The sequence below is a fragment of the Anser cygnoides genome, chromosome 1 (assembly GCF_040182565.1).
Source record: "Anser cygnoides isolate HZ-2024a breed goose chromosome 1, Taihu_goose_T2T_genome, whole genome shotgun sequence".
NCBI lineage: Eukaryota > Metazoa > Chordata > Aves > Anseriformes > Anatidae > Anser > Anser cygnoides.
Window position 1 is genome coordinate 47,499,606 of NC_089873.1, and position 11,608 is coordinate 47,511,213.

An 11,608-nucleotide genomic window follows, 5' to 3' on the forward strand; every position below is an offset into this window, starting at 1 on the left:
TGAAGGGGCCGACCGGCCCTCCCCAAATTTGTGCTTTGACACAGCTGCCTCTCTCGCACTGACACCGGGGCTTGAGCAGTCATGCAGCCAGCTGGATCAGGCGACTGATCTGCCTGAAAGCTAACCCTACCAGGGAAAGAAAAGACAGATTAGTTTTCAGTTGGTCAGAGAGCTTCAGAAGTCATTTCTGCAACAAAGAGGAGGGAGGACCGGCACTTTTAGTGGTACTGCTGGCCCAGGTCAGCTGAGCTGCTTCAAAAACTCCTCCAGGCACGCAGCCACCAGGCAGCCAAGCAAGCAGCCCAGCGCCAGGTGATCCCAGGAGCCACCTGCGTGCACACCCTTCGGAAAGGCACTGGGCTTAGCGGAGGGCGGCTCAGCCTGCAATTCAAGTGGAGTCAAATTATCCAGCAGCCGCCCCAAGAGGTCTCCAGCAGAAAAGATCGCGACAGCTTCGTCCTTGGGTATTGCAGAGAGACCTACGCGTCACTCAGTGTTTGGGGCTTGCAAACATTTGACATTGTTGGTCAATAGCATCATCAGGATGATTGAAGATGATGAAATTGATGCACAGAGACAAAGAACGCTGCTCTCACTCAGCCGGGTTCTGGCAGAATCTATTGATTTAATGCAAACAAAACAATACGGGTAACAATATTCAAGACAACCTTGAGAGTTTATTCTGATTGCCACATTAATTCAACAAAATGGATGTTATACAAAGCTGTAATTCTCACAAAATGTACACTGACCACACACTTTACACATATATATATATATACAGATACTAATCTTGAAGATTATGAGGGTGCAAAGTTAACTAACAAACAGGAGAGGTACCAAAATTAAGGCTGATCACGAATTCAGAAACAGATCTTATGATAATGGGTTTAGTTACAAACTATTTTTTTTTTTTTTGGGGGGGGGTATCTTATTAAGTGTAAAGGAAGGCTGTTACTGAGTAATGGATTATTTCATCCAAATGACTCTGTTCTCAGGCATCTTCTGCCTGTGAAGTGATATACAGACAAAATCAAAGACAGGAAAGATGTCCAGTGGGGAGGAGGGATGGCATGCTGATGATACCAGGGCCAAGAACTATCAGATGTTAAAAAGATTCGAGCTTTTGCCATTCAGCATCCAACTTAAAAGCCCTCTTCTGCAGGTGAAATAAAAAACACGGAAGTCACCCAGACCATGCTTCCAGCTTCCATGAGACTTTAGTCAATGCGACGTCTCAAGAGAGACAAGGACATGAACACCAGTGGACAGTCAGACACTGAGGTATGGAAAATCCCATCAGGAAATTAAGAAAAAATTATTAGCCTTGTACCAGTTATGTAAAAGCAAATTCATATCTGACCAAAACAGTGACAGTCATAAAGACAAATATAGGGTCTTCGCTAGGGAGAGAGTACTGTCCCCAGCCTATGCAGGTGGGTGACTCAGTTGTCCCAGGAAAAGAAAATAGGAGCAAAGGACTTGCTCCCCATGAGTCACTGATGTCTCCCTGGCCACTTGTGGCCAGGGGCAACAGCAGGCTGGGTAAACCAGACCTCACCTGGGAGCTCACTCAGTTGGTTTCTCAATGCACACTCTGTGCCAAAGCTGCCAGAAAATTCAAAGGTGGGAAAAAAAAAAAAAATCCTTAGTTTATAAATCCTCTGCACTGTTTGAGCTACATATGATCTACTGTAACCACCTGTGGTGTAAAAACAAACAAAAATTATTAAAAACTATATATCTTCTTCAAGAAATTAATTCATACACAGTTTTGGCTTCATCCAAAATTCAAACGGGGGTACTGGTGTTACATGTCAACGTTTTTTACTCCAGAAACATGCATATATCTCATGAAAAACATCAAGGAGAGAAAAACAACAACAACAAAAATACAATTTATGAGTATGCATCAATTTATGGTTATATTATGATTTATTCTTTTGTATTCTGTTCTTCCAAAATATAAGAAATATTACTTAATATTGTTAAAGGAGGCCATACTGAATATATCCATACTATCTACATGTTATCTGCAAAATTACATGCAAAATCATGCATTTTAAAGGCAAAAATACAAGTTTCTCCAATGTTATACCTTTATTTCAAAAGCTGGACTATATGATAGCTGATAAGGTAGCTGTTGACAAGAAAGAATAATGATTAACTTTATTAGGAGGGGATAACTGAGTAGAAGAAGCCTAAAACTGTTTCCACTTTCCTGTAACAATGCGCAATTTGATGCATCTTTCTTACATAATGTTTCATAAATGGAAAGTCTGCTACAAAAAATTAAATTGTAATACCAGTAAAGGAAACTTGTTTCATAATCTGAAGGACATCCCAAAAAATGCAGTGATGAGTTTCTCTCTCATTTTTGTACTCCAGTGATGTGGTGGTGATATTTTTGCTGGCTAATCAACACTGTTTATTATGTGTGACTGAAATAAGAAGATATAATTTCTGTATTCTCCTTTTCTTAAGTTAAATTTTGGAGCTCTGAAGCAACTATTTCAGTTATTATACTTGTATTTAGACAACCAAAATGTAAGAAAAACAAGGACATAGACTGTGTCCTGATCGTATAATCCCTTATTCCAAAAGCAATTTCTGCTTGTGTATGCTGAAACCAGTTAACTTAAATATAGGTGTGAAAAAGACAAAAGATATACATCATTCAGCACAACTTCTTTAACCATTGTGCTATCAAATTAAAAATTTTCATAAGATCAAAGAATTAACTTTTTTTTATACTTTGAAAAAACAAGTACTGCGCATTGAAGTACTGTCATGGACAAAATAAGTAATGCCAGATCAGTATTTTTAAGTGTTTTTCTAAGACATTTCTATTTCAAAAACCTTTTAAAAAACATCCAGTAGTCTTTAGGTCTTTTTGTCTGGTAACATCTACTTTAAAGTGAGAAGTACTGGTTTAGCAGTTTTTTATTATACAAAACAATCAGTATATGAACATCAGACAATTCTAAAGAACGTCTTCAAGAGGAACATCCAGGTTAGTTTTGTCACCTGTATCCTAAAACCTTTTTAGTAATAGCTACTAATAACTGCTACTCCTTGAGGACCTGAAGCAACAGCACTATTGTGAACATACACCAAGGAAATACCTCTGCAAACTCAGTTATCAATCTAAAACTGAAAGGCATCTCGGTAGTCCCAAATTCCATTTGCAAATTCAATTTCTTGGAGAATTTATTCTGGTAGCAATTATTATCTACAGATAAATCTGTCACCACTGTAGATTCAAATTTTCAAAATCACCTCAGGAAGACTAAGAATTGGCACAGTGGGCTCAATTAAAATCCTAAGACTCACTCTAGCTATTATTGAAAATAAGCTATGAAAAAATTAGGTTTCAGAAATACTACTTTTACTTCAACTACACTAGTCTAAATGTGAACACAATTGAATTATTTTTGCTTCACATCTGCTTAGCTGTACTTAACAGTATATTACAGCAAGCTATTCTTTACATGTTTAAGGAGCAAAGAGAGTTTTTTTTTTCTTTTTTTACTCACTTTTCTTTTTTCAAGGCAATACATTTATATAACACTGTCAAGTACTACGATAAACAATTGATATGACTTTCCCCTCTACAGAATAGTGATAGCCAATTTAGTAGAAGCCATATTAACATACAGCTTAATGTAACCTTATTTATTTATTAATACTCCACCTAAAAAAGATTTTGCTTCTGTTACTGGGCATTCATTATCACAACTGTTTGGTGTATGTACACCCTGAATGGTTATGAGAAAATTTGATGCAACAAAATTATTACTGCTCAGAGTATCAAAAAAGCACTCTACATTCTTAATGACCTGTTAGAACAGCTCATACAGAAAGAAATTCTAATGTATGTGAAAGACTAAGTGCCATTAAGAACCACACAAGTAGCACATATCTGATACTACTTGAATACAAGGAACTTGTCTAAGACACTGGGAATTTCCTACAGCCAAGCCACAGTTTATTTGACTGCAAATACAGTTAGTAATAACGAAGCAGCAGACAAACAGCATGAGAAATCGTATTCCTGACTTTTTAATATCTGTACAGAATAAATAAATTCCTAATTGATCAATTATATATTCAAGCGGGGAAACAGAACGCTGGCCTTTCATTGTCAATTGACACCCAGTCTCATCACCAGAGAGCACAAATGAAATGCTAATGGAAGAGAAGATGAATGCCAATTTCCTTCACTTTGCTCCAAGTTTCAGAGGCTCTCTACAATAAAAGATAGCTGTTTGTGGAGACTGGCTTGTTCCATACCATTAACTCAGAACAAAACATATTTTTAGTGGGACAGCAGTGTTTACTTGTAAGAACTGATGAATTGTACACCGCCATTTATCACTTGTAGACAAAGACATTCAGGCACAATTTTGGACATAAATCAAGGTACATGCTCCTAAATAAAAAAGGGATTGCTTAAGTCCCTAAAACTGCATAGATTGAGGTCAGATTGGCCATAGCAACCAAGAATGGTACTTAGGCCTCCAGTAAGACTTAGCAACCAATAAATGAGCTCAGATCTCTTTTCATCTCCACTGGTGTGAAAGCCAAAATTAAAAAGATTAGATCACGCTGCACCCACCACAATAGACTTCACAGTGAAAAAGTCATTTCTAGCCTTTGATTCACATCAAATAAATAACATTCATCCCTTCCATAATGAACAACTTTCAAAGTAAATTGAATCTCCATAGTGCTGCTTTCCCTTGCTGCACCGTATTTACATAACAATATATCACAGGAAGCTCAGAGTGGGTCTTACAAATGGAAGACTGAGTGCAAGGCAGCTTTAGTGCTGATTACAGTATATTCAGCTTTAAAATGCTTCCCTTTTAAACATAATGCAATGTAGATTATAATAAACATAAACAATGCTTTAAATCTTGCAGGATGAAACTTTGTCATTATTTCAATATGGAAATCACATAGTAAACAGCTCCCTCCCCCTTTCCTTTCAGTCCTTCCATTTGAGGATATTCAGCAAATTCTACTTTCCAGGAGCGCCGATGATACTATCTGTCTAGCGTTTCCAGGAAAAGGCATGGTACATTATTTCGTTTTGACTGCCTCTTTTCACACTATTGCTGTTCACTTTTATATATATTTTGAAGTACTTCAACAAAACGTTTGGACATGGCAAACACATAGGTAATCTACTATGTCCTTCTCAGACAAAGCAGCAGGTATTATTGTTCTTCCTCTCCCTAGAGCGGTAGTTACTTGTAAATAGGTAAAAGCTGATCACAGCTGCAGGAATCTAACACGGGTTTGACATAAGATCAGAAAACATATTGCAAATGTTTGCATTGTATTGTCACTGTATGCCCTGTTTTCCCCTGCACAAAATTTATCATTACTAAAGCTGGATCACCATTCCCCTCTTATTGCAGGTCGCATAAACACTTAAAGGAAAGCATTCAGAAGCAATACATTAAAATAAGAATTCTAAACCTACAATAAAAATATGCAGAAATAATTTCAGTCCTCTGCAGCAACAACTCATGTAGATCATACTATTTGAACTCAGCAGGGAACCTCATTAATTTTTAAAACTCTCTGACCCCAGTGCAGTTATGGGTGTAAAAATAATTACAAATTAGGGTTGAGGGAGCACTGTTTTAATATTGCATGTGTACTATCAGCTACACAGCATTTTACTGTGGATGGATATGCATTATTGCTAAGCATAATTTTAACTCAGTCAAAATGCAGCTTCACAGTTAATTTTAAAAATGCAAATGTTAGAAATGTTATATTTTTAAGAACGTAACTATAGTAGCCACCGCTTCTATGCAAAAGCCCTGCCTGCTTTCTGCAAACAGTCTCGTAACACAAAGCACTGCAACCACAGTTTTAAAAGCTAGTAACAGCCTGGATACCACAGTAAACAGAAATATTTCTATAACAAGACACGTTTGAAAGCTAACAATTTCTAACTTATTTAGAAGGCTATAAAATACTTGGCTGCGGGTATAAATAGTCTCTCTTACCTAAAACTTGTCAGCAGAAAGATCCTTCGCCATTGTTGTCACCTCCAGTGCCCCCTCTTGCCACCATGGAGATTGGTTCTGCTATGTTTATTGCTCTGTGCCTCAGTTACAGCTGTGACACGAATCTGCCGGCAAAGGGGTGTGTGCGAGTGTGTGCGTGCGTGTGCGAGGAGAGAGCCCACTGACTTCGGGACTGGGAACCTAAACCTCAGGCCAAGCCAAGGCTGGATGAAAATGATCAAAGCTCTGTCCCTCATCAGCAGAGCAGACAAGGTTTTGTTCCCCCCCCCTCCCCAGAGCGAAGCAGGGCTGTCAGTAGGGATTCCCACTAGCAAGCCTCTAGCAGAGGCAGACCGTCTCCTGATTGCTAGTGCCTGCCCAGCAGCCTGTGCAGAATACAGGTAGCTATTGTTCCTCAGACAGATATGTAGCCAGCCACTCAGACTCTGACAGATCTCAACAAACCAGTGAGCCTGCCTTCATTTTAACTCTTTATTTACTAGTGCTTTACTTTTTAGTAAGGTCTCCTTTTGCTCTGGAGAAGGAGGGGAAGGGAAGGCAAAAAATACGTAAGACCATCAGTACATTGTTCTGGTTTGTTACGAAAAGTGTTTCTGAATTTCATGTACATGGGAAGAAATCCTATGTAAATTTAGAAGCATCGATTTTAATTTTGAAATCTGATCTAGCCTACTGTTGGGCAACACAGCAATAGTACACTTCAGCAGTCAAACAGGATTCCAGCTCTGTAAGGTAAATAACTCCTGCTCTGCCGCCTTCTGAATTCTCATAATTCATAAGGAAATAAAACAGTTTGAATAGACACTGTGCATCTTTGCACAAATATTCTAGTTATTAAAAAAAAAAAAGTGTAATTTAACGCAAGTGCTTCATCATGGGCAGTGTGTTTTTCCACCAGAAATCAGTTTTCAGCATTGAATGAAAATGAAGTTAGGGTCTGCGACACAAAACTGTTACAGCAAGGACGTAGCTAGCCAGTTAGTTGCAGTAAGAGGAAGCAGATACTCATGTCAGTCTTGCAGCGGTCTTATTTTTTGATAAGCAGATTTTACTTACACAGAAAGGATTTTTATTTTGTATGACATGGAGCTTAAGAATATATTCACAATGACATGATCAATGAAGCTGTTAGATAAGAAAGATATCCTTATTTATATTCTGTGCTTGACTATTAGCAAACAATTTGTTGTCATATGAAAAACTAAAGATTCTGCATTCTGTTTAAATATTGTATAAGTTCAGCCCAGGTATACACTCCAGTTTTAAACATACTTTTCTCCTTCTTCAGTTTAAGCCAGTCTTAACTTTATTTCAAGCAGGTTGCAGTAGGATATGCATACTTGCTTTTGAGTGGGTTGGTTGAATTGTTTAAGGCAATTTTAAGGTGTGAAGGTTGAAGATTACACTTTCCCCACAACAATAAAATCTGATTAATAAAATACAGTTTTGTGGTTTTGTTTTGTTTTGAATATTCAGACTGCTAACACAAGTGCAAATTAGTGACACGATGTCAAAAACAATATTTTAACCTGGCAGAAATTATCAATTCAGACAAGCCTCGACACCAATTACATAATCATTTTATCAGCAACTTCATAAAAATCTTTTATGATTTTTAACAAATCTGCAATTTGTTTGAAAAGTCACCATTGGTCATTTTATTGTGTTTCAAAGTAATCTTTTCTTCATGTTTGAGAATTTTCTTCTACACTTCCACAAAAATGCCAAGTGTCCAGTGCCTTTCAGGATTCTTGCAGTGCAGCAAAGAAACAAGCAGACAAGCAAGAAAGCAAATCAGTGTTACACAGGGCAATGCACCCTGTGCGGCAGAATACCCCTAGAATACCAGATGTGTTTCAAAGCAGGATTCAGCATTCACAAACCCTACTGCTATTTTATCAGTCAGTATCTGACTTAAGTCAAGGGGAATATCAGTCTTTAAGGACAGAGACATCTATTGAACTGTACTTTTTTTTTTCTTTTTCCTCAGCAACTTACAGAAGTACCCAGCAATATGAAGAAAGAAAGCTTTCAATTAAAAATATATTTACAAATTAATGGTGTTCTTCGATAAAATATGATTTTATTACAAATTCTGAAGCATTCTGCACCCATTTCCCTTCTCTTTTGAGCAAACCAGTAACAGTGGCCACTAAAACCTTAAAACGTAACTAAAAATTGCTGGGGGAGTATCTGCCCGGCAGGCTCTCTGCTGCTAGGGGCTGGTGTAACCCCCCAAAGACTGGAGGAGCTGTGCCAGCCGACAAGCTGTCCACAAAGCTGCAACACCAGTGGGTAGCAGAGAACAACCCGGTCCTTTCTACCCTACCCAGCACTGCAAAATAGGGGCCACCAATACCACACTGTGAAAAGAGCAGTCTTAAGCCCAGGTGTTGATCACGTGAGAAGTTTCTGAGCATGGTCGTATCTGATGCCGGTCTTTGGCTAGGCCTTGCTCAGTATATGCTGGTCATATCTGCTGCCCAGTCTTTGGCTAGGCCTTTCTCCTGGGGTATTTCACACTGAATGGAGTCTCCCATACATCTTCCAGCGCTGTTGTGATTGACTCCTGGCTGGGTAGCTACACAAATGCACACACGGTTCAAAAACAACACAATATTAAAAAGCAGAAGGTTGTGGGAGAATGAAAAGGAAAACTTTCCACAGTGAGATAATGACAGAGCTGGGCACCTCACAGGAGGATGGAGAAATCTGCGCTTACTGTGAACACATGACTTCCTCCCCAGAAACCCTTTGCTGTTTTTACTGGAACAATCTCCGGGCTGCGTTCGTGAGGAAAACAGCTTTCTTTGGGTTTTCAGACAATACTGGAGAAAAAATACTTTCCAAAAGACCTTCTGCACCTCTGATGGTTGCCTTTGGGCAGGAAGATGGCCCTTCCAGTCAAGTCTACCACAAGTAACTGATAGCAACTACCTTGCTATAAAGTACAAATTGATTTCTGTAAAGGGCAACATTTGTTTATACTGATTAGTGCTTAAAAAAAAAAAAAAAAAAAACTTTTTCTTTTAACAACAAAAAAAGCGCAGACTGCTGCTTAAGAAGCAGGCATTGTGTGCAAAATGTTGATATCTCATCTCATGTAAAATAGAATATTTTAACAGTTTGAAATGATTTCCCAGAAGGAAAGCATAAAGAAAACCATGTCTGCCCTGCATAATAACCTTCTGCCTGAGAATGTTGCTTGTGACCACACGGCTGTGATTTCTTTCAGCTAACCCACAGCCATACTTGCATGAACAAAGCCACATGCCAGCACCACGTATCCGTCTTCCTTTAGAGATCCCATTTTAATGATTCTTTAGTAAATAGCTTTGTATTAAGAGATTATTCATACCAGATATAAAAAAGCCCAGTGTTTCAGTAACTGTTATGGAGGTGAAATAAACATCACGTATCCCAGCACATAACCTCAATTAAACTTTTGCCTCAGTTTGTAGGCAAATTATCTATAAAAAGTGAGCTCTCCATCTAATCAAAAATCGGGTTTAATACTTCATGTGGTTTGTGGCTAGTTCTCTATACAAAAGAATATAACACAAGGAGAATTTTATGAGCTGCAATTTAAATTTAACTGACTTTGTCAGTTCTTCTTTTACTTAACATAAAAGGTATTGTAAAACATGATATGAGAAAGCATTGATATTTTAAAAAAAATTACTTAAAATGTGGTAACTAGACTTTATTTATCACAGAAAATTCTTTAAAAGATAAGATGGGGAATAGATTTCTATATCAAGATATAGAAATATTTAGACTGGAGCAAGTGCCTAGTTTGCTTAGGATGTAGGCAAGTGCAGCACAAAGTTTAGAAAAGAACTTATGGTTAACATATTCTCAACTATATTTGTACACTGTAATATAAAACAACCAGGTATTACAGTTGATAAAGTGTTCTTAGGCTTCCCAAAATTTTACATATATATAACTAATGAAATAACTTCTCTTTAAAATGCAGTGCTGAAGAGCACAACTTTTTTTCCCCTCCACTCTTTCTCAGAAATATAATTAAGGTATTGCATTCTCCACTAGATGCTTTGTGAAAGCAAATGTCAGGGATTAGGACTCAGCAAGATAATTACGAACATTCTACATAATAACATAGGAAACCAGCATCAGAGAATCATTTCACCAGTTCATGTGCCTCTTAGAGATTACACTTTTGATACATGATCTGTTGGGAAAAATGGGTAGAAGTTGACAGTACCTTCTCCCTTCCCTGCCAACCCCACTCTCCCCTCAGCATTCTATTACTTAGTTTCAGGATACTGAACCACGGTTCAAAATAAGGCTTTTTTTTTGTAAAGCTTCAGATTCCGAATCCCAAATGCATACTTCACAAAACCTCCCTCCATTCAACACTAAGCCCCAACCTAGCTGTTAGTACCTGAATTACAACAGGGCATGTTTGTATATTATAGGGTAAATTAAACTATCTATTTATAAAAAGTTTATTTTTAAAATCAGTGCTGGACCCTGTTCCATACTGACACAAGAAATAAACAGAATGAGATGTTTCCTAAAAACAAAGCACAACAAAACACAATACAAATGTAATGAACATGAATAGAGTTCCTCTGGTTTAAGTAGCCACACTACATTACAGATGCTCCAGTTTGACAATTCACTTCTTATCAGGAATTTGTATTTAGCAGTTATTCTCATCAACTCAGAACCAGTGTGGACCTACCGCTTTAAGTGCTGATCTACAGGAATTGCTGGTTTCAAAGGGCCTGAAGTGAAGTAGCTGGTTGGAGGAAAAACAGGCAGGACTGCCCCTGTAGCTTCAAGCTGCTGTGTATAGTTTTCTTCCTTGGAATCTTTTGATAAAAGTCAGAATACAACATGATTTATTGATGTAGCAAAGTCATTACAATTCAGAGCAAAAAAATGTTATTGGACTTCCCTCCAGCTAGTGCTGTTTAAGGAAGCCTTTAAAAAGCAATTTAATTCCATTCCACAAAGTCAAATTTTCTCCACAGATAATTGGTTTTCATTACATGTATAAAAAGATACAATGAAGCCAATATGTCAAACTATATCTTTTTTAAGATTTATATTTATTACTGAAACACTGACCTGCTTTTGCAAGAATTGTATTGTCTCTGTTTTTCTACCGTTAACCTGAAAAGCCTTACTGTTAATAACATAAGCACACATTATAGTAACATCCACGAATGTACCATAAAGTCTGAATATAATCAAGAATTCCTCTGCCCTCTCACATTTATAGCCAAATAATTTCATGCTGTCATCTGTCATAGATTAAATCTTCATATGTAAACTTGCTCAATATGAGTTAAAACATTCACGCAGTTTTCAGAGCTTGAGACACTTAGTTGGAAAGTATTTACCTGGCTTTGGTCATTATAAATATATTTCAAAACTGCTATACCAAAACAATATTAATGCCTGTTTTTCTGTTTATATATGTAATATATAATAGTGCATATTACCACTGGACATGTTTATATTCAAAAAGACTAGGAACAGCAGTGCTGTTCTGAGCATCTTGAAACATCAAACTTCCCAAGCTAATA

At 37.5% G+C, this 11,608-nt stretch overlaps 1 protein-coding gene across 2 annotated transcripts in view; it reads right to left on the minus strand.

Annotated features, from left to right (window-relative positions):
- Positions 1-11,608, minus strand: part of LOC125182468 (dynein axonemal heavy chain 12-like) — a 115,890-nt gene that overhangs the window by 101,429 nt on the left and 2,853 nt on the right. Inside the window, exon 1 of one of the 2 annotated variants that reach the window (XR_007162326.2) lies at positions 6,027-9,190. The gene's annotated coding sequence lies outside the window, so the exon portion shown is untranslated. Of the gene's footprint in view, positions 1-6,026; positions 9,191-10,758; positions 10,889-11,608 lie in introns of those variants that run through there. The other variant, XM_066994653.1, reaches the window with a different exon arrangement.